Here is a 24894-nt window from a genome sequence, read left to right on the forward strand (position 1 = left end):
CACGATTGAAACATACTCCTCAGAAATCTCTCCGACGCCTTGCACAAGAAACAGACATATTTCTAACGTCATCGTGGCGAGCTAGAGTCCATCACAGATATTTGTGCCGTGCGATGCGCGACACAACTCAAGAAGCAGTGTTGCTAATGGAGCAGATAGAAAAATCGCTGCAGTGCGCCGATGCACAGCTGTTACGTACAACAAGGAAATTAGAGAATTCAGATCTATCTAACGTTGAGTTTTAAACGTCATGCATTATACCAGGACTAGGATTAATATGTACTAACAAGTGGCTTTGTATGTAGCTACATACATATGGACTAAAAATTCGCAAAATATGAACTAACACATACGTAAAATTACCAAAAATGCTGCAAAGAAGACTTTTTCATACGATTCCTTATTTGAGTGATTTCAAACAAAAAAAAAATATTATTTTTCATTGCATTAATGCACTCGTGGCGTTCTAACTGTTCACTCCCAAAACCCGTATACACTGGTTGGTTGATTTGGTATTTTAAGTCCACTTTATGCACAGTAAGGCTAATTGGGACTGGGCCTACAGTTTAAAGTGGAATCCGAACCACTATGTGCCTCCACCGGGTATCGAACCCGGGACCCCTTGATTACAAGGCGACGACTAGTGTTGCCCACGAGACGAGACTTTGGCTTGTCTCGTCTCGTGGAAGTCTCGTGGAAATGCTGTCTCGTCTCGAAAATATTCGTTTGTCTCATGACACATGGTTAATCTCGTCTCGTCTCGAATTTTTAAAAGCCTGTCCCGTCTCGTCCCGTGGACAACACTAGCGACGACGCTACCACTGCGCCATCGGGGAGGCCCCGTATACACTGGTACGGAACTGCAACGGCAGATAATAACATGCCAACGTTTTAAACCGCGACAATTGGACCACAACACTCCTCCTCAAGCAGTATTATTATTTCCTCTCTGTGGTCGGCGACAGTCGGTTGCCTTTGTTGTACACTTACAAACGATGCCGGCTTCCAAAACAATAACAACATATACTGCCACTAGACGATAAGCTGCGCGGCTTTTTCTTTTGCTATGAACCAGGGCCGGCGCTAGTCATTTTGCCTCCCTGGGCGGTGGCGGCAGATGTCGCTCCATTTCGACCCCCCCCCCCCCGTCATTACGCAGGAACGGGAAATTGAAAATCAATATATTCCTAAGTAAAACATCAAAATATAAAATAAATAATGAGACTTCTTATGCTATTTCAATACTATTAAGCGCAAAATAATATCTAGCTCGACCACAATTTTCAATAGGCTTATTTTTTCTTCTCTTCAAATTTTGCCGCCCTGAAAATTTGCCCCTCTGGGCGGTGGCACGGTTCGCCCTCCCCTTCCGCCGGCCCTGCTATGAACTTGGTCACCCATCAAAGCATGGCAATTTTAACACAGAAAACAATATGCATCGCATTAAGCAGCAAAAATGACAGCTTTTCTACAAAAACACGTGCCGGAGCCAAGAGTTGAAATGCTGTTGGAGCCACATAATTTATTTATTTTGAACAATTCCAAAATTATGAAATATGAACAATTTGTGAATTAAACCTGTTGAAATATGTAAAATTAAGTATATTTTCCTTAAATATGTAAAAGTAAGTATTATTAAAGTTAGAAATATGGAAAAATATTGACAATAAAATGTACCTTAAATCACTACAAACATTACTATTCGCAAAGATATCACAAAATTTCAGCGATATTTCGTCAAACTTAAAGTATGTATTTACCTATAAATCCTAGCCCTAATTATAAGCATTAGATAACATTGAACACAGCTATGGGTTCGGTAAATTGTCTACAGTTCAGAAGGACTCGCACACAACGTCAAACCGGTCAAATACCTAGTATAAAATAAAAATATGGTGCTTCCAATCCAACAAAACTCACCGTCACTTTACCTGCCTTTCCCCTTCCGTGACAGAAATAGTGTTTCATTATTACAGTTGGCAACACTAGTTACTAGCTAGCCAATGAACATGCACTTCATAAAAGAAGCAACCACTACGCCGTGCTATATTGCCACATTACCGTCCCTGCCGAACGGTGTGAACCGCAAGCTGGAGCCCTATTCAATTGTTTTCAATGATGTTTGCGCGAGTGTCTCCAGGAATGGAATGATAATATGGCAACAATAGCGAAGGTTGGCGAGCAGCGTAGAACACGTGATGCTAAGAGAGAGGAAAACGAAACGAAAATTGGTATCTACGCAACGGCAAAAACCTGTGTGTTGTACTCTACCAAACTTTTATACCGGAAGCCACATATCAGAAGAATTCAAAGAAAATATGAAGAAATAAATTGAAGCAATTTCGAAAGAGGAACTGATACGTGTTAGTGAAAATTTCTTATAAATATGGTGGATGCAGGAGGACATTTCAGAAACAAGTTCTAGATCCGCCTATGTGTATGGCGACAACCTGTATATTTATGTCTAACACAAACTACTAGCAAAAAATTACAGCTAAATTATTCTCCTTATTTTCTTAAGTTCATATAAGGCTGTGTATTTTAAAAAAAATAAAACACGTTGTTTGTTAAAAACCCTTCATGCACAATCTACATTTGTGACAAAAATTCTAGAAACCCTTCTGGTGTGACTGGCAGAATTGATACCAGCTACAGATAAACCCTGATGTTTGTGAGAGACGATGTTTTGAAGGCTTCTGTCCAGTCGCTGTCACAAGGGGTCTGCTGTGTGAAGGTGGGCGGGGGAGGTAAAGCAAAGGGGCCCTCAGTCGGTTCGTACCATAGTCATAAAGGAATATTTCTTCCACACCCACAATATAACGAGCATAAATTACAACTATCCCGTCTATGAAGTTAAAAGCAGCTTGCTAGAAAGCAGAAGGAAACATGACACTTCGCATTGTTTACGATTCCATTGTTTGAGCTTTGGGGCAAGAATCAGGTGCTAATAATAATATTGTTTTGATGTCAGAAGGTGCGCGTGCAGCCCGAAATTATCGAATCAATTAAAATACCGCTCTTGCACAATAACCATGGCTGATAATAAATCTAAAAACAAGATCGACCAATGTAGGCATGTTTGGTCGAAACAAAGAAGAGCTGTAGCTTCATGATGCTATTATCATAACACTAAATCCTATTCATGAAGCGAATCAAGATATAAATTTCACCTGGGCGAGTTGAAGTTTTAGCGCCGCTCTACTTTCCACCCTATTACTCACCCCCATCTTTCTACTCTGCTCCTCCTCCTTTCCACTTTCCTTCAATAATAATAAAACATGACTGAATTATAAATTAACAGTTTAATGACCAAAAAATAGCGATGTTCTTGGTGTCGATGTTTTTGCCGTCGATGTTTTTAGCATCGATGTTTTTGCCGTCGATGTTTTTGGTGTCGATGTTTTTGCCGTCGATTCTTTTGGTGTCGATGTTTTTGCCGTCGATGTTTTTGGCGTCGATGTTTTGTACTGTCGATGTTTTTGCCGTCGATGTTTTTGGCGTCGATGTTTTTGCCGTCGATGTTTTTGGCGTCGATGTTTTTGGTGTCGATGTTTTTGGCGTCGATGTTTTGGCCGTCGATGTTTTTGCCGTCGATGTTTTGTACTGTCGATGTTTTTGCCGTCAATGTTTTGTACTGTCGATGTTTTTGGCGTCGATGTTTTTGCTGTCGATGTTTTTGGCGTCGATGTGTCGATGTTTTTGGCGTCGATGTGTCGATGTTTTTGCCGTCGATGTTTTTGCCGTCGATGTTTTTACCGTCGATGTTTTGTACTGCCGATGTTTTGTGCTGTCGATGTTTTTACCGTCGATGTTTTGTACTGTCGATGAAATGTAGGCGATGTTTTTGTTGTCGATGTTTTTGCGTCGATGTTTTGACGTATAACCCCGGAAAGTACGGCGGGCCGGTACTGGTATAGTTTACTCTGGTTTCTTATGTTTAAGTCATCAGCGCCATCTCTTGATCTAGCGCTTATTTACACGATATTTGCTTGACGATCACGCACCACCTTTTCTTCAATCCGGTTGCTCTTGATCGACGGAGCATGTTCCGAATTCTTCCCGTTTTCCGTCAGGGCCATTCATGGGAAACCGAAGGGATAAAAAAAGAAAGAAAGAAAAATCTCGTCTCGTCCGTTCTGAACGAGTCACTTTAAACAGTGATCGATAGCGAACGATGTAGTACGTCACATGTTGCGTTCGCCATGGAGAGAGGGATTCTCTCGTTTGCGTGAATAACCGCATGCTCATCACGCCAAACAAAAGCGATAGCATTTTTATAGCGCATCAAAGGGCATTTTTGAAAGGTGGAATTGTAGGAGAATACAAAAGGAACGATGGATCCAGGTTTTGTTTCTAAAGCTCACTTCATTTTTCTCATTTCGTTGCGGCAAACGGGCCAAGAAACTAACAAAGAACGGCTACGATATGTTGCTGCAGAGATGAGATTCTTATCTATAAAAGTGTATATCAAAATCTACATACGAGATTATCGGATATACAGTATTTGTTCTAGCTGCTATGGAATAAAACAATAGGAAATACAGGGCTTAAAATGTCAGAGGAGAGTCAATGAAGAGGAAGGAATGAAAAGGGTATTTCCACACCAGGATATTATTTATTATGTTCTACCGTTTCACTTCCAGAATTAGAAGCAACGCAATAGTGTTGCCAAGTCACTTTAAAATATCAAGCAAATTATTTCAGTAATTGACAATTACACCATATTGCATATGAGGCGTTGCGGATACAAAGGGCGAACTCAACAAATGTACATTTTGAAGAAAATGTGTTCAAGTTCTGAGTCATGGGTCGATACAGCACAAAACTTTGGAAATAATGTAGGAAAACTTTCCCATCCTCTCTTACAACAATTTTGTTGAGTTCGCCCTGTCTCTCACGACTTGAAACAAATTCTCCTGAAAATGTACGTATGTTGAGTTCGTCCTTCGTATCCGCAATGCCTACTCATATGAGTGAATTCTGAAGAATTATTGTCCCAAGTGATGAGCAAGAGGTGAATCGTATCTTGTGAGTTAATATAAGATACAATACACAAGTTGTACATAATAACTAAAATGTAACAATATGGAAAATTGGCAGTTGTAGCTGAGTGGTATGGAATCTCAGACACTAAGTCTCGGTCTCGTCTCGATTTACAAAAGTGTATCTCGTTCTCCGTCTGGTCTCGACAAGTCCCGAAAGGCCTGTTCTCGTTCTCGTCTCGATTAGTGTTGCCCACGAGACGAGACTTTGGCTTGTCTCGTCTCGTGGAAATGCTGTGAAATGCTGTCTCGTCTCGAAAATATTCGTTTGTCTCGGGACACATGATCAATCTCGTCTCGTCTCGAATTTTTAAAAGCCTGTCCCGTCTCGTCCCGTGGGCAACACTAGTCTCGATATCCATCCCCATAGTGGTGAGGCATTGGATTGGCTGTGGTAATGGAAATAAACTTAAACAACTTTGCGACAGTGATGTGTTTCCAGCAAGGACTAGGGGTGGGGGGACACTTGCCCCCTCCTGGAAAGCGAGTAGTGAAAATTTTAATTTCGTTCATCGCACTTTTTACGTTGGGAAGTGAACTTATATATTATTCCCTCTTCAAATAATTCACAATAAGGAATTCCGCAATTTCGAAGGATATATTCCTTGTCCTCCATGGAAAAGTGTCGTTTGCCTCCCTGGAAAAAGATTTTGTTTCCCTCCTCCAAAAAAAAAAGAAGAAGAAGTCTGAACATTTCTGCAACCACTAGTTTGTAACTCCTTCAAATAACGTTACATATAAAATACCGGGTGGGCCAATAAGTCACGAAAGGGTTTCAATAGAGCATACCATTGGCATTATAATAGTGGTATTTATTGATTTCCTGGTATTATGTACATTACATATGGGTGATTTATTTCACCTATGTGTGAAAGATTTTTTCACGTAAATGTCCACCATATTAACTTCGCAAGCAAGCATGAACTCTTGCCAAAATATTAACCATTACTTTAATTAATTACATTACATTAATCATTGTGCGTGCCAATGTTGCCGATGTTATGGCTTGGATTTCTGAAAGGATGATCTCCTTGAGCTGCTGGATTGTCTGGGGGTTTATTAACATACACCCGTTCTTTGAAGGAGGGCCATCGTGTCCCTGGCTGTGTGCGCTGCGGCTCCATCTTGCTGGATGGTGAATAATAGTCAAATTGTTTTTCCCTTATATATATTTTCTAGATAACAAACAAACAGGATATTCCCGTAATTAACATGGTCATTATTCAGGGTTGCAACCCCTTCGTGAATTATGACCCACGCTGTATTATTAAATGAAATAAATATAAGGAGGAAATAAATCTTCACCAGTATCCATCTCAAAAAAAATACACTTTCTTCCTTGTGAAACGTTCTCATTTCGAAATTTAGTTGTATAAATTTTCCAGAAGTTCAGAAGGTAATTCGGGGCATTTATACGGTAATAATATTTTTCAAATAGCATGTTGTTTCTACAATTAATGGACGAGCTGCGCCCCCCTGGCCCCCACCTAATACGTGAACAAACAGATCGTACAGCGTATAACGGAAAAAGAGCCGCTTAAAACGGAGTTGGCGAGAGGGACGCTTCCTCTGTTCTGCGAGATAAGCATCTTGCTTGTTACAACAAGAAACACAAAAAAAAATAACGGAGTTGTAAACACAAATAATAGCAGAGAAAGAGAAAAGGCAGATAAAGCAAGATTGGTTACCAGGAAGTAAAGAAGAAAGATTTGTCGTGATTTGCTAGGACAACTTTTGCTCTCTTAGTCCGAGCAAGAAAACTCGAGACCGTGTTTCCAGACAATGCTGTAGAATGCAATGCTGAAGGGCGTGTTTTCCAAAGCCGCGAGGAAATGAACAAAAGATAAGATAAACGTTAGGATTTGCACAACAACCCCAGCCATTCCGCATCTAAGCATCCTCTTTTCTGCCAGCGTATCTCGAAATGAGCCTTTCTTGACGATGTTACAATTACAAGCGTTATATTTGCCAGGCGTTTTCAAACCTTGTTGGATCCATGTTTATGGTATTAAATGCGCAATGACAATCAGCTCCGCGCGATCTACGTGGTACAATCCAAAAGTTCGGGGACTCGGTTCATAGTTCTTTACCATGATGACTTCAGAACACAGATGCATAACCACCTTCATAGTAATCCCCTTGGACAATTATACACTTTTGCCAGAGATGGTAAAGCTGCTGAAAGCCGTGATTTGCAACCTCCCGTAATGCCTCCTGCGATGCTACTTTCACCTTATTATCTGGCGCGATACATCTCTTTAGATGGATTTTCATGCCCGGGAAAAGGTAGAAATCATAGGGAACTACGTCCGGTGAATAGACGGGATGTTGCAGCACAGACGTTAAACGTGTGGCCATAAACTCAGCGACGAGTATGAACCTGTGGGGAGGCGCATTATCATGGAGAACGCACCATTGTCCACTTTGCCACATTTCAGGCCGCTTACGGCGGATGGACTCCCGAAAACGACGTAAAACATCCACATAGTGCTCTTTGTTTACAGTTCTACCCTCCGGAATGAATTCTGAATTGACAATTCATTGAGAATCAAAGAAAAACATTAGAACTCGAGAACCGAGAACAAAGAAAAAGCGGCAGGATCAAAGCAAAGGGAAATTCTTATTCGTAATTTTCTTTCATGAGCAAACATGGAAAGTCTGTGCTGGATCATTCCGCCTATCGACTGGACTTATCTCCTGCGACTTTTTACCTTTTCTCCCAAATCCATCTAAAGGGGCGTCGTTTCTGGTCAGTCAGAAACAGAGGTGAAAGCAGTAAAATATGCCTTCCAGCAGCTGTATAATTGCCCAAGAGGATTACTTCGAAGGTGGTTGTACAGTGTGTTTGGAAGTAACCATAGTAAGGAACTAGGAGCAGAGTCCACCGAACTTTTCGATTGTACCACGTATATGCGCGCGCGCGTGTGTGCGTGATGGTGTGTGTGTGTGTATGTGTGCGTGTGCGTGATGGTGTGTGTGTGGGGGGAGGGGTGACCCTTTGGTATAAACACAAAGACGCATACAATGTTCAAGGATGAGACGTTCTTTTTGTAATTTGACAACCCAACACAAAAAATTGCTATTTGCTTGTTACACAAAGAAGAGATTCAAGTATTTCTCACTTGCATTTCCCTCGTTTTACGTCGCTATTCTACTAATCGCCATTATTAGAGTGCGAGTCCAGTCTGGGCATGGTTGTTTTTTGAAAGTGCATCATATCATCACCCATCCTCATCGATACGATTGTAAAAGTGGCAGAAGGGCGAGGCTAAATAACAAAAATACAACACTCCAAAGAACACCCATGCCCAGGCCGGGACTCTAAGCCGGAACCTTCGATAGCGAGATCGAAAGTCTGCTACATAAAGCAGTCGACCACCGAGGTGGCTTAACAATAGACAATGTTATGTACTACAAACGTAGATTTTAGTTTATACTATTTTAATTCATTCGAGTGTTTTGTTTTGAACGAAAAAATGTTTTTAATTTTAAAATATCTTTCTAGATATTCCAAGTAAGTTACTACTAAATTACATAAGAACTCGGATAAGATGTTATTATGATGGCGGTTCCACTAACAAGATGAAACTCCTATCTATAATTCATTGCGCTCCACGCCTTAAATCCAAGTAAACGCATTGTCAACAGAGCGTCGTAGAAAATTTATCTCACAGCAATTCTACTGCCATTAACTCGATTATATGAAACATGTTTGTGTCGAAACCCTTTCGTAGCCGGTAGAAATGATTCTTGTGGTTAAATGCCTGCTGAAGAGAAAACATTAAACACCAAATGTGGAAGTAATCACGTTAATTATGTGAAAAAGACGAAAGGGAAAAGAGAGTCAAAAGAATTTTCAAGTCGTTTCTCACGTGTGTTCATTTTTTACGATCATCGAGTGACAAACCCCGCACACACTAAGTTCAAGGTGTACATTAAGCTTTCCCTTCTCGTTTATGATGTAAGAAGGGCACAGCACATGATGAGGTTGAGATGGGTAGATAGGTTAGGTTAAATCACATGATAAATATGAGAAGCTAATGTATAGCTTCTTTTTTTTATATTATAATTAAAATCTCGAAAACACAAGTCCTATAGAGGATTATACTGGCCATGGGTCCAGACGCCAGAGCCTCGCTAGTCTGCAAAATGCAGTCCAGGGTATACTACGTGAAGACAGGTTGACATTTGGGTGTCTTGTAGAAGGGTCACCCCCTTACACCCCAGTTTGTTTTTAATTTTTACCCTTAGATATTTTTACATTTTTATAGGATGAGAGCGGCATAATTCAGTTTTGGACTTTTGTTATTTAGCGTCGCTTTTCTGATACTTTTACCTAATCGATACGATGATGATGGGTTATGATATGTTGAAATTAATGAAGGGACAATCACAAAGAACACACATGCCCAGACCATGATTCGAACCCGGAACCGCTGGTGTCGTATGGCGCTGTGTTAACCATTTCGTCACGGAGGTCGATCCATAATTAAGTTAATTTGTACTAAATGAGTATATCTATTCGTAGATATTGCTGGATTCGTTTCTTGAGAAATCCGCCTTTTTGGTTTTTCATCATTTCTGATCTTCCCTTGTATATTATAGGAATCTTAACATCTACTTAGAATGTCGAAGTATGTGTTTATGATTTTGCATTTAGTTTCCGCACAGCGGCTTTTCGCGGGTTGCAATTGAAGATGGTTTACACACACATACACACAGATAACTGACACAATGTAGCAATGGGAATGTCATTGTTCCACAGTTCCTCACACGATGAAATATAATTTTTGGGTGTTGAATAAGTTTGGACAAACAAATGGATGATGATTATTACTTTCATCTAAAATAAAAACATACATTGATTGGAATACAAGCTAAAGATATCCTTTACAACTCAATACACTTTCCTCACGCTATCAATTCTATTCTTACATCAGTTCCAACCAAAAACCGAATTGAAATTTAATGCATTCCATTTTTAAAAAAATACATCACAAAGTCTATCTACGTGTAAAAGAAATATGTAATAACGTTGCTAAGCATCTACGGAATAGAGACGGACCTTCAATATCATACCTGAAATGATGCTATACATTTTATCCTTATTCCTGTTGCTGCAACGCTCATAGCTTATTTTAAAACGTATAATGTAAGGAAATAAATGTCAGTGGGTCCTCATAGTGACAAACAGTAGTGAAAGGACTGCAATTTATGTCTCAATCTTTGAATATGACCTCTAGCTCTTATCTGATAGGATACTTGAGGTCCTCGATTAAAACAGGACGAGTTTGAGTTCTTGCTTGCTTGAGGAATTCCCATATGAGAAATCAGTAACAGCACGATGCGAGAGGGTTGCGTCCTAATTACGAACAGTCCTAATTACGAACAGTGCCTGAATCGTCCTAATTGCGAACACATGAAACTGAGAAATATTTTCACGTCCTAATTGCGAACACATAGAGATGAAAACCTGTCTTTAAAAACAGGTAAGGGTAAGACACGAGAATTCTGGCCTTTGCCAGCACCGAAGGAAGAGAGACTTTGAAGATCCAAACACATTTTTTATGGATGAAACGTTCAAAAGTTGTGCTACTTTTTTTTTTTTTTAGATATACACCATACATGCAGACTTGGGCAGTACGATTTTAGAAGCAAATGTTGTACCTCTAGTCTTTGCGTTTCCACCAGACAAGAAGAAAGACATTTATTTACGATTGTTTCGATTAATCTTGAGAGAAATATCAGAGTGGAAACGGTAAACATTGACTTCGAGGCTGCTGCTATTTCTGCCTTAAAAGAGGTTTTTACCATGCTTAACATTCACGGTTGTTTTTTCCACTTTACACAAAGTCTTTGAAGTAAAGTTCAAGAAATTCACATGACTACATTTTACAATGAAGATGAAGAAATAAAGAGGAGCATCCGTATGTGAGCGTCTTTAGCTTTTCTAAACCTAGAAGATCTTGAAGAAGGATGGCTTCGTATTTACGAGCAAGCTCCTCGTAATGAAAACCTTGTGAAGTTCTTCGACTATTTTGTGGACCGTTGGCTCGAAAGATATGTGGAACTGTTTCAACAGGAGGCACCGGACAAATAATGCAGTGGAGGGATGGAATCATAAAATCAATCAATTGGTAGGCCACATCCAAGAGTGGCAGAGCTCATTAAATGCTTAGATGCTGAGGCAGAAAAGTCAAATGATATAATTATGAGAATGGAATTGAACTTGGAAGGTGTCAAGCGGAAGAAAATATATGTTTTGTTGGACGAGAGGAGAGCAGTAAGCACCGACAAATACAGGAGATTGGTGATATCCCTATTTTTTTAAGAACAATATCATATGTTTTGAAATTTGACTAGGTAACGTTCACCGTATTATTAATTGACAAAGTCATTAATTGTATTATTAATTAAATAAGCTCTTTTGTACAATATGTATAATATATATATATATAATGTATGTACTTCGACGAAGGCTTTAATCATGTAGGTTTTTATGTTACAACTAACATGTTTCAATTTGAGGTGCAACTTTTACCAGTCTCAAGTCTCACACTGAGTCTCTTTTAAAATATAGTTAAAAGGGAATTGAGAGAAAGTTGCAGGTCACAAGGCAGGAAATGTGTTCGCAATTAGGACGCACCTCTTCGAGTGTATTCCTGTTCAGGCAGGAACTGTTCGCATGACTGTTCGGAATTAGGACTGTTCGCAATTAGGACGACACCTGCGAGAGCCTGGGCGGCCAAAGAATGTCACCTTACATTGGCAGGTAAACAAAATCACAATCTGACGTGCATGTCTGTATTACGACAACGTACTACAGGAGTCTCTCTCTCTATCAATACATAAATACACTTGTAGCATTCTTTTCATTAGTATTTGCCCCTGTGAGGACTAAAAAATTGCATTTGTTTGCTTACATTTTGCATTTCAGCATATGCTATGAACGTTGCAGCAAAGTGAATAAGGATAACATGTATGGCGTCATTTAAGGTAGGCCTATTATATTTTTACATATGTAGGTAGACACCACTATGATATATTTTTGACACTAAAAGACAATGATTTTTAATTCTGTTTTTTGGTAGGAACTGAAATTCGTACTACGATGAAAGAAAATATACAACGTTTCTGTGGTTCTCAGTTCACTATAGGTTAGAAGTCCTCATTTAGGGACACAATCTATTTATAGTCTGCCTATATCTATATAGGGAACAAAATCAGGTGAAACGAATACATACTGAAGCACAGTAATGATTACAAACTGAAGAATCATTTCCATTTGCAGGAAGTGTTTTCGGTTTAACTCACTACTGATTGTCAAAGCCAGCTAATAAGTACGTATAATTATCGATTAGTGCACAAACTTACATCAATTTGGCAACACTGCAAGAGTCCAGACAGAATAAGCACCACAAGGAAATTATTTCTCTATTATTGGGTATACTTCTATAAAGCAGTGACACCGAAAAGAATATCGCTTACCGCTGTAGTTTGAAATAAAATAAAAACTGATCTGTCTTGACAATGAGGGTATAGGCCACGGTGCTACGGAAAGAAGTATGCAATTAACAGAACAAATCCGGGTTCTAAGAACATTCAAAAAATCATAAGAATATAACTTGAAGTTTAGTATAATAGCATGTGCTTAATCTTACATGAGAAAAATAAATTGTATATCTTTCACAGGAAAAATATAGAAACGTTATATTCAACATAACTACGAGCAAATTAGAGATTACTAAACCATCAGTTCTATACCTTTAGTATCTCTATTCAGTCCTTGCACTCAAAAATATTCCAAAAATTACACAAAACCTCATTCACCTAAACTGTTTGAGAATACAGCACGAACGACTGAAGCAATAAAAAATTGGAGCAAGTGCTGGGATTGATATGCGGGATTCAGGAAATGGCAACTATTGTATGATGTGGCAGCTTCCTGCACTGCCAATGAGATTACACCTTATCGTAAGTTTGCAGGAGCTGACAGAGGAAGCTATTTCAGTGATAAGTTTATATTTACACGACCATTCTTTGTGCCTCAAGCGCTTTTCATCAGCCGTAATGGACTAAAGTCCTCTTCTGTTGCGAATATATGAATGAATAAGGATAATAGAATATATCAATTAGGAACAATTTTAATCTTTAAGTCAATGTTTCGTCTAATGTATAAATAATCATTGATTTGCTGTTAGAAAATCCTACGAGTATTACTTGCTCTATGTTTTATTTCTTCTATAATATGTTTTATATATATATTTTTTAAAAAATCTAAATTATTATCAAATATTTTTCTCCCTGCTTATTAAGTATAGTAAAACATGTTATACACGAAGGGAAAGGCTCTTCTGATATTCTTTTCCTATGCATTTCTTTTAATATATTTAACTTTTATTTATTTCATTTGAAATTTTGCAATTCTGTCTTTAATACTGTATCAAGTTCTATTTGTATTTTACTTTATTTTTTTGGCATTTTGTAGACATAATTTTGGATATGGCATTTGTCACCAAACTTACATGTACTCGTATATAAAAATTATAAATAATATAATAATATATGAGAAATAATTCTCAATGTAAAATAATTTCTTTACATGATTAGTCAGAAATTAGTCCATATATTTAAGAAAATAATCCCAGATGATTTCAAAAGCACCCGTGCCAGGCTAATTACAAATCGAACCAAGTGCCTCTGCAGTGCTCATATTGAGCGTGTGTGCACATACCTGGGTACATTACATTTAATTAAAAGTATATATGATAGTTTGCAGTGCGGTTTACCTAAATTCACAGGTTTCTTGTTGCATGTATTATGATGACGATTATATACAATACATAGCAGTTTATATGAAAGGACTGCAATGCCAAGATTTATCTACCATGGTGTATGCTAATGTAGGCACTTAATCGTATCATGTACTTGTAACTTTCTATCATTAATTATTATTATTATTGCTGCTATTATTGAGAATAAATTTGTTGGTGCGGAGCCTACGCACCCCTCTCACTCCTCCCGTGCGATATACAATTAAAAAACAAACAAATGATTGTTCACCATTCAAATTCTCCACAAATTCTCAAATTATCCACTTTTGTTTAAAAACTAAAAATTGATCGAAGCCAGTGCTCGAAGTGAGGGATCCCCCCCGCTAGCAAAATATTCACAAAGCACCCCTCCAGCTGTCTTACTGTTACCCACCAGCTAAGCTGTAAGCGCTGAATGAAGTTAATAAATGTAAAAGCAGCTTTATTATGATCGCCAGAAGACTTAACCAAACTTGTCTTATTCATTCAAACAATATATTTTCCCCCCGTGTACGCTTTCATACGGTTGTAGTAAAATTTCACGCTCAGATAGGCTAATCGGGACTGGACGTACAGTTTATAGTGATATATGATCCACTGTGCAATGTGCCTTCATTGGGAATTGAACCCAGAAACTTGATCACAAGGCGAGAGAATTGGCTGATATGCTATCGAGGAGGTGTCAGCCATGGACGATACTCAACCTGACGTCATCATGCAGTGTACTCTGGGAAGAAATCGGGCAAACAGCGAATGAGACCCCTTCTTACAGCGAGAAAATTTGCATTTCACTACTTTACCCACTTTTCACGGTTTCTGTAGGGCTTCGGAAAAGGTAAAAAGTACATATTCCTCATATGATCACGATAATCATACCTTGAATGTTGAATTACTTCGGAAAAGATCATACGCACAATTCTTACCCGGTATGTTTTCAACGCAGGTCTGATCTGTTTGTTCAAAATATGTCGCAATGAATTGTGGGGGAAGTTGTTCACTGAATATCAACCATTCTAACCAAAGAGCATTCATACAATTTTTTGATGAAAATATACTTCCTGCTCATGTTCTGCATTGCAGAAGAAACACATGGCTTCACATAACAAACCCACTGCGCTCTGAATGTTGGTTTTGAACTATTTTTTACCTGACGCTCGATCATAATAAAAAAGCTACATCTACGTTCAAATTACGTTATAATGATCACAAAGAACTCTCTCGATCTAGAGGTTTCCGTTGCGGCCTTTTCACCCACAGAGAGTACATTTGTTAACGCTACCTTTTAAAGCTTTTTTTTCGTCCTTTTTTTTTGCCCTGGAAGCTGCTATTTCCAGAGTTTGTACCAGCGCACGTGTTGCATGGGAGAAAGATGCTGGAAAAAAATCGACCTGAGTTCGTTCGTTCATCGTGCAGTTGTTTGGCAACCGGTTACCATGGAAACCTTGGGAATGGACTCTTAAATGTTCGAACGTACTCGCCGCTACAAATAGTGGTAATTTCGACTTCTTCAGATGGTGCATACATTTTCATGAGGTCGTTTTCGAGATCGTTAGTACTTATGTTCTTCCTTCGGCCGCGCAGTGGAGGGAAAAAATCTTATTAAGGTCAGATAATCTTCACTGCAGGCCCATTCCGTTAGTCTTCGGCTGGTTACCGTGATCTAACGAACTGATGTAATCAGGCACATATCTAGAAATATGTTTCGTGGGGATGGGGGGAAGGGGGGTCCGAACCAAGTGTCTCAGAAATAATAGTAATAGTAGCAATGATAATTTATTGGTATTGATAATAATATGTAAATTAATTAATATTGTATTGTTATTATTACATGAATAGGTGAAAAGACCGTATAAGTAGAGTGATAACAGCAGGTATTCATTATCTAGCTACGTGTAGTAAAATCGCGAAATTTGTATAAAAACAACTGTCCTGGCAACGAAATTAATGTCAAAATGATAAAAAATTGAATATTTACTGAATAACAAAAAATGATATTAGAACCAGCTGACGAAAAGTAAAGTTCCTGAATAATAATGCATATTATTATAAGTAGTAGTATGATGTCATTCAAAGCCGTATGATGCCAATTCCAGTAAGTTCGGCAGAAATAAATAACCCTCGATTATACAACAAATGATAAACAAGTATATTTTCATTATTTATTTTTAGTACTTATTTTGGGGGTGGGGGTCCAGGTTCCTTCAACGTCCCCTTAAATATGTCCCTTGGATGCAAGATATACAAGAGACGATACCGAGACTTTCTCTCGGAGGGTCTCGTCTCGTTCGAAACGTAAATGAACTAGAACGTAAGGTAAATGAACATTTCGCCTCAATCAAATTAACTTTGCTATGCGACCTATTCAGACTTAACAAGACGTGGCTGCCTGCTTAGTTATAAAAGGTTTAAATTGTACTTAACATAATTGCAGAACGAACCACTGAGATGTTTCGAGACTTGAGATGAGAACGAGGCTGTTATTTTGGAAAAATGATGGTATCGAGACGAGATAAGTTTTGGCGGAGTTACGGTCTCGTCTCGTCTCGATAACGTGTCATCGCAAAAACTTTCACGGTGTATACTATAGGTCATTGAGGAAAACACCTTTCATGAATTATATTCTTTTTATTCTATATTCTTTTTATTCTTGACGCCTGATTTCGACGCTACGAACCTTAGAAAAACGGAATTTTAGCCTAAGCATATGCAACCACGCAGCACACAACTACCACTAATAGATTTAATTTGGAATTACTATAAACAAAACCTATTACTTATTATAAATAATCAGGTACAAATCAGTTTCGTGTGTCTGCTTCTGAAGTAGGCACACAATAGAATAAATATTGGTTTAGTTAAATTTTTCATGTCTTGAACGAGATCATTTAACGACACTGAAAAACAGTGTCGTCTCCACAAATCTCGAAAGTTCTCGTCTCATTCTCCTCTCAAATTACACAATGCCGTCACAGAGCCAGCCCTACTTTTAATGATATTTTAATTTCAATTAACAGTGACGTAAAACTAAAGCCAATAACAGCAGCATGAATACAAAAAATTGGAAACATTTTTAAAAAACACGGATCACAATGTTGATTATCATTGTTCTTTAATTAATACATTTCAACGGTAGTTTTCAATATTCGTAAAAAATAAAAATATTCCATTGTTTATAATTCTTACATGATAATTAAGATAATACTGAACAAATAATGATCGATTAAAAAAGTTACGTTGCTTTTTGCAAACCGAAAATATATAACTTTTCTTGTCGTTACGTTCAAACTGCGCATTTCAAAACCAAGCCAGCAAGTTACGAAAATTTTGATCACTTCCAGTAACGTTGTCAGCGAATTTTGTTTGAGACAAGACTAGGCGGAATTTTTTCATATGGACTCTACTTAGGAATATTCGTGCACAAAAGGTAAATATTATGTCGTTTATCATTTGTATATGAGAATTTTCATACTTAGTGATTATACAGAATACACGCACCCATTGGCACTTTTATAACTCTCACTCACTTATATTTGCATGTACCAGTTGCACTGAAATGAATGAATGAGTTAAATTTTTTGGGTGTGTCGGCACGTATGGCCATTTTGCAACCTTCAAAGTATGACACACATCACACTAATAAGATAACGTTAGTCTAAAAACTTCAGAAACAGTATAACAGAAACAGCTTCTCAAAAAGATTTATTGATTTTGTTTACTTTAACTCGCTTTTCTGCCACTTTTTCCTAATTGTGAATATGAAGATGAGCGATGTTATGATGAAAAATGATGAAAGGACACTCACAAAGAACACCCAGGCCGGGATTCGAACCCTGGACCCCTTGTGTCGTAGCGCGTTGTGCTAACCACTCAGACTCTTCTTAAAAAGCTAAAAAGTATTTGGTAAAACCATGTCATCATCTCCCAACATGGATAATAAACAGTTGGGAAGATTAAAAGTTTCTCTGACGACAGTAAAATAGGTACATTTAATAAGAATATGCCGAACACTTAAAATAACGTTTCAGACACATCGGAGGGTCCATCCCACTGGTTCAAGAAAGGTAATATCACCCTATATTCAGAGGAAATGCATGCGTGTCCCAATAACCACTAGCGCGAAGAATGCCACAAAAAAACTAGTTTCTTACGCTATACACGTACAAAAGAAATCGATCTGTCTTTAAGCATTATGCAGAGAATCACATCTATGGGAACTCAACTGTAAAGAAATCAATAAACAGGTCGACATCACATAATAGAATTATGGGATATGCCTGGCATGCACTTTGCTTGCATATTTCAACTTCGCGAATAAATCAATGGTTAGCATGAACCTAGCATTGATTATTATAGTGATGGTTCCAGGTGCCCGTTTTCTGAGGATTAACATGCAACGAGGTTATGGATCTATGAATCATCATTCGACAGCAGTCAAATTCATGTTCTTCGAGGTCTTGGCAAACACGCAACTGCAACTAAGTAGATAGATTTCGTGTTGATTTGTGATGTTTATCACATGAGTGCAGAAACCTAGATTCACCTTCAACATTACCATCGATTAAAAATAAAATTCAACTCCTCTGTATGTTGGTGACAATGTTTTTTTATTAGCATGAAATGGTAATTTGACTTCGATTAATTGATTTATTTTATTTTACTTCCCTTTTCTGACACTTTTGGCTAATTGCGAAGATTAGGATGAGTGATGACCTGTTGAAATTGATGAAGGGACACTCACAAAGAACATTACTGCCCAGATCGGTATTCGAACCCGAGATTCTTGTAATTAGACTTTATCCATTGTCTAGTGCTTCTACTTTTAACTAATTTTACACTATGATTCGAAAGAGCACCTTTCTCTTGACTTCGAGCGAATATATATTTTTTTTTTGACGATGGGGCCAAGCCAACGATGGATCTGTAATTTGCTTCGAATCCCCAACACCAACAAGGATGAGACGTATAGAAATGGGGTGTAGTGTTAGGGCAGTTAAAAGTGCGGGTATTGTATGCTAAAATAACAATTGAAACAAACAGGAAAACATTTAGTTACCACAATGGTAGTTGACAACTAGGTTAATTGAACTGCATGGCAGCTAAAAGTCACTTCAAGAACAAAAATCGTGTAATCTACTTTGCTTCTAACGACTAAAATCTTTCTAGAAATCCTATCACTTTCAAGCTTATCCACGAACCACGTTGTAACGGTAACCGACATTTTTGGCGACAGAGTTATAAATATGAAAAACGTTGTTCTTAGCTTCGAGATTATATACCTACTATGGACAGCTGGAAGAAGCTATTTTTTTCTACACCATGGAACTTCAGTTTAGAAAATCGACATGCAAGAGAAAGAAAGCAATGTGGTTATTTTCGCGTTACCAACTTTGTTCGCGTGACCACTTCAATTTTGCATTACAATAGCATCTAACTTACGTACTTCTTTGTCGTTTCGATTTTGACATCCATTACTTGTTCTAAAGTTGAGTTAATCTCTTAGATATTTCTTAAGTTTAACTAGCGCCAATTCTAGAAGCCACATAATATACAGCAACGATAAGTATCGTGTCATGTACAGCAGTACTATTTTTTGTACAATTTCAAGTTGCTGGCGCGAGGGAGGGAGTTTGCGTGCAAGCAACACAGTCGCGTTCGTCACACAAACTGTCCCAGCCTGTGTACTCGTGACGTGTGTTTGAAAGTAATTAATCAACCAGCTATGACCGCAGCATAGCATATACGTATATACCGCAAGCGAGTGAGAGAATAATGGTTTTTGCAGGTTCTGATAACCGACCATGTGCATTTTGCCTCCCTACACCCCAGCTTGCATTAGTAATTTTTTTGCAAGCTTTGCGTTCACTTTTACCAACAGGGATGAGTGATCTAATGACATGACGAATTCACCCTTGAACTTGTTTTCTCTCGGAGTACGCCATGGCTTTATAAAATATTCTGTGCAAGGGGAAGAGGGTGCACGCTGTATGTTAGTTGTTACTTGTAAGCAAAATTTCCACCTCCTGACATCAGGAAAGACATCTTAATCCTGTAGTATTACAAGTTCAAGCAAAATTAATACACTCTGACTTATATACATACCTTCGAAGCTTGATCAGTTCCTCTTTTAAGAATCTTCTTCCTTTATAGCCTCCACTTGACGCAAAATTGTTATATTTTGTGCATGATCTGCAACAGTTAGCGTACATTTTCCAAACATGGCCGATGATTACGGCTCAAAGCACTGATCGTCTCGCTAATGAACTCACTCGGTCGTAAATGAACAGCAATTTTTCGTACACGAGGACGAAAGATAAGAGCATATAAAGGTGCATGATTATGTAAGAACTAAATTTGCTTATGAAGTGCAAACTGCCTGTAAATTACAGCTAATCCATTTAACAACTTCCTTCTATTACTTACTTCCAACATCAAGACAACGACTTTACCCATAATGCACCGGTCTTATTCACAGGCGCTCAAGGAGGATACATACAGGTGGATCAATCGTGGTAGCGAACGGACGTGGTATGATACGTCAGGAGAGTTTCTGACAAATACATATGGAGACACGATCACACAGTAGTTACTAAACACGTTCTTAGGAGCAAAGTCCGCCTTTGCTGAATTTGAGTTAAATTGGTGTTTTAAGTCCACTTTATGCACAGTAAGGCTAATTGGGACTGGACCTACAGTTTAAACTGGGATCCGAACCACTACTATGCGCCTCCATCGGATATCGAACCCGGTACCACCCTAAAATAGTCTCAGGCCACACGTCTGCCTACCCAAATAGAATAAATTCATGATATATATTATTGAGCGTTCGCATTTCCATCATCCTAAAAACGCTACCTACTTTAACTCTGCCCATGGGTGGAGCAACGGAGCGACCGCGCTGGGGCGCCAAACTTTAACATACATAAAAACAATGAGAAAACCTACAAAAATAAGAAATAAAATTATTGAATAAATTTGATTAAAATGTTTGTTCCAGAATTCTATTTACTATTCCAGTAACTGCGACTAAATTAATTTTGGTAAATTAAATCGTTTTTTTATGTTACCAGTTGAAAGTGATTTTTCCCATCATTGCGTTGCTTTTTTATTTCTATAGTATTCCCTTCTTTTACAAAATACAGTCTATGTGAAGAATTTTTCAACAGTAATAAAATTTGCATACAAAATATTTGTAATAGTTGCATTATGGATATGAATTTTATCCATGAACAAGAATGCTCCAGTACAGCACAACGTTGATTGGGGGCACCTTAATGAAAAATTCCTAGGGCCGGGACTATCCATGACCTCCGCACCTCACCTAAAAATACACCATCCTAAGAAAATATTCTGGCGATACCACTGGCACTCACGCTCAGGACGACTCGAATCAGAAACCTTCGGTGAGAATCATGAATCGACCACTCTGGCACTGAAGTGACAGCTTTATATATATATAAATAAGATGACATGAAGTCCCGTGTTGCAAGCGTAAGCCTGCAGCAGTTTTCAAAACAGCAATATTATTATACCTATAATCACATTCACTATCTGGCAGTTCAGTTCACACCAAAGATATTTGTTTGAAATAGCCTGGTGTGAACAACACAAAGGCTCAATAAGAATGAAGTTTGAATTTACGACCAGGAAAATCTTCTGTAATAAACATCCGAATTCTTACAACCTGCAACAACAGTAATTTAATTAAGGTACCTTCGAAATTTTAGAAGTTTCCGAAGAAATTCTATTAAGCCTATCATAATTACAAGTAAATAAATTTCACAGCCTTTACTAAAAGGAAAGGTTTAATGATATAATGTTAATTTTTCGGAAAAACTCACGACGAAGTAATCACGGGAAGTGCAATTAAGAAGAGTAAAGAGGAATTAAATTATCCAGGAGTGATATCAGCTTTGACGTTCGCGAGATTCGATCTCCACTTAAAACTATTGGTTTAGATCTTTCTGGAAGAGATTTCTAGGATATGAATTTTTAGGCTCTAAAAACTTGTAGAATAGGCAGGTTGCGGTGAATAGGCACTTAACTTTTTCTTATTACCATTCTCCCAACTTCTCCTACTACTAGTATGTCAAATTTTTCTGAAGATTTGAAACCTTCGACTATAAGTTATACAAAATGGGTATTTGTTATTTAAAAAATGGCCTGTGATTTATAACAAATATATTAAATGGCATACTTTGTGGCTACTGTTATTGCAGTGCCATGATTTGAATTGGCTTTTATTAGGTATATGGTTACACTTAAAAAAAACACACACACAACAAATAATTATAGAGATATCTCAGTTCATCCCCTACATCATCATCTACATTTTGCTCAATACCAACACTGGATATAATGTCATTTTAATGCAAAGAAAACTGAACGGAACGAACAAATAAATTGATACCCCTTAATGAGAGCGCAATAGATGTTCGTTCATTCATGTTAGACTAGATAACTGTTCGAGGCCGCAACCACATGTTGCGTTCGAAGAAATCATGCAACATTGTAAGTATCGCTCACCTTACCTTTTAGATATTGATCAAACCTTCCCTTTCGGCACCTGTAGTCTTCATGTCCTCTGACATACCCGCACCTGCACTATACACTGAAAGTCACGTTCGCACTGTACGCGCACATCATACATCGACCTTGTCACGAACCCGGTACATCTAGTCACACCGACCCGCAGAGCGCCAAAACGCACATCGCACCTTACCGCCCGGAACTCGCACTCCCTCCACACAGTCAGATCTTGCGCTCACCAAACTCCGCTCAGTTCTCAAATCTGCCACCTGTGTCGCTACGCTCACTCGCTGTCCGGTTAAAGATCTTGTTTAGCAACATGTGTGCGCGGCGAGAAAGGAGAAAAACCTACAGGTGGGACAGTCGAACACTTTTTGTGTGGCGGAAATTTTCGTAGGGGGTAGATTGGAGGTCCTCACAAATCTGCAGAAAACGACAATTAAATCAATGTAAATTCACACCTATGGGGGAAATTAATCGCATCAGAAATTCGAGTCTTCACGTCATGTCGCCTGTGTTCCCGTGTGCGTACAGTAGAGTCGCCGAGAACTTTGTGTGGCCTGAAGGGTGGGTGAGATGCTTTTAGGTGAACTGTCTGCACATGCTTCGGATTTCAGGTGAGCTCGGCATCTTATTTTTCTTATTTATTTCTCCCTTTGCCACTTTTACTCTTCCTTTCTTTCTCTTCCACTTTTCACTCTCTCGTTGTATTTCTCTTTTCCCCTTCTTATCCTCTCTTAATTTTCTCAGTTGTTCTCTCTCTCTCTCTCTAGCTCATTTTATAATTTTTTCTCTATCCCTGTCTCGCTAGTTTCCTCACTCTTCGTTTCATTAGTTTCCTATCTTTTTTGTTTGAAAATTTCCCATGTAAGTTATTTGAGTGGGTTGACTTATGCGCATCTGGTGGTGACAGTGGCGTGCCCAGGGGGGGGGGGGGGTTAAAAAACCCCATTGGTTTCGTCATTTAAAAAAATTCAAAGCAAAAGTGAAATAAATTTTATTTAATAAATGTGTTTGAGTACCAAATCGCCAATATTGTAAAATGTTTACATTTGGCAATGAGAAATGTATTTGCTTCTTCAATTACTTTTGATAATATTGGAGTTGAGTAACAGCAATGCACAGGCATTCATTCATTCCTTAGTCACTGAAAAGGAAGGAGAATTTCCTTCTCAGTATGAGGGCCTCCCACATGGCGCAGTGGTAGCGTCATTGCCTTGTAATCAAGGGGACCCGGGTTCGATACCCGGTGGAGGCACAAGTGGTTCGGATCCCACTTTAAACTGTAGGTCCAGTCCCGATTAGCCTTACTGTGCATATAGTGGACTTAAAACAGCAACTCAAACCAAACCTTCTCAGTATGGTCAAGAAAAGAGCCGTAACCCTTGGAATGCGAACTGAAGGAATCCCTGCTCCCCTTTCTTTCACCCACGATGACCCTCTTAGGAGAATGACCCTCCCTTTCCTGTTACGACAGTGCTGCTAACTTCCCTTTTCTTTCTTTTCCCTTCTTATACCATTTATGCCAGCAGAGCAAAGTTCTGCGAGATTTGAATCACTACAATTAGAGCAAAGTAAGTCAAAATCTTATCTCGCACCTGGATGCATATTTATTTCAAAATATCAATAATTATAATAATAATAATAATAATTGTTGCAGGCAGTAGCGAAGCATGGTTTTACGAAGGAGGCAAGCGAAGTTTTGCCGGGAGGAAGGGAGGGGGTGAGGGATGCGTTATATAGCCCAACTGGCCCAGTCAGTTTCATAAACAAAATAAAAACAATTAATATGCCAAAATATTATACGATTTACTCTTGTGCTCTTATAACACCATTAAGCCTTGTTTCCAGACATACAAATTAGATTTTTTTTTTCCTCAACCAATTTCCAGCCATCAGTTTATTGAATTTTCTTGTAAAATTTCTGAAAGATGTCACTATATATGTATGGAACCACATTATAAAATCACGGTTGCCATGGACAGATTTATTATTTTGTAGGAAAGGGATAAATTTTGTATTACGACACGGAATACACTAGGTAGGCATCCTATGAACTGTAAATATTCCTTATAAATCTTCTGAATATTTCTCTTGTACAAACGCAACAAATACAATAAGTAATATGTGTGTGCACTAATAAATTCATTTTCTGAAAGCACCTTTTCTGGCATCAGTGGTCGAAGTAGGGGATGCTGCCTCCAGTTAAGAAAGTTTCACAAAGCATACCCCCAATTAGAATAATTTGCATATTGAGCATCCTCCACCTACTGTATTGTCTCCATATTGATCCATACAAGGATGTACCCCCTCGTATCTCCAAAGTCGATCAAATATCCCCTCCCTTTTCGGCTAGGAATTTCCATTTCGAGCACTGCTGGCAAGATTTTGTAGGGCTCAGTGACAGATCCTGCAGTGCGGTGCGGGGCTTCGGAGGGGGGGGGGGGGGGAGTGGCCCCTTCAACAGTTGGTTTCCCAGTTCCATAACGTTAACAGCATACAAAATTCCTCTC

General features: G+C 38.5%; 1 protein-coding gene across 4 annotated transcripts in view; it reads right to left on the bottom strand.

Annotated features, from left to right (window-relative positions):
• Window positions 1-22601, bottom strand: part of LOC145988779 (uncharacterized) — a 361818-nt gene extending 339217 nt beyond the window's left edge. Inside the window, exon 1 of one of the 4 annotated variants that reach the window (XM_083123957.1) lies at window positions 22384-22601. The gene's annotated coding sequence lies outside the window, so the exon portion shown is untranslated. Of the gene's footprint in view, window positions 1-12806; window positions 12880-19954; window positions 20239-22378 lie in introns of those variants that run through there. The other 3 variants (XM_083123960.1, XM_083123958.1, XM_083123959.1) reach the window with 3 other exon arrangements.
• Between the last annotated feature and the right edge of the window lie 2293 nt (window positions 22602-24894).

This window comes from Lepisma saccharinum, chromosome 6 (assembly GCF_977018435.1).
Source record: "Lepisma saccharinum chromosome 6, izLepSacc3.1, whole genome shotgun sequence".
NCBI classification, from domain to species: Eukaryota; Metazoa; Arthropoda; class Insecta; order Zygentoma; family Lepismatidae; genus Lepisma; species Lepisma saccharinum.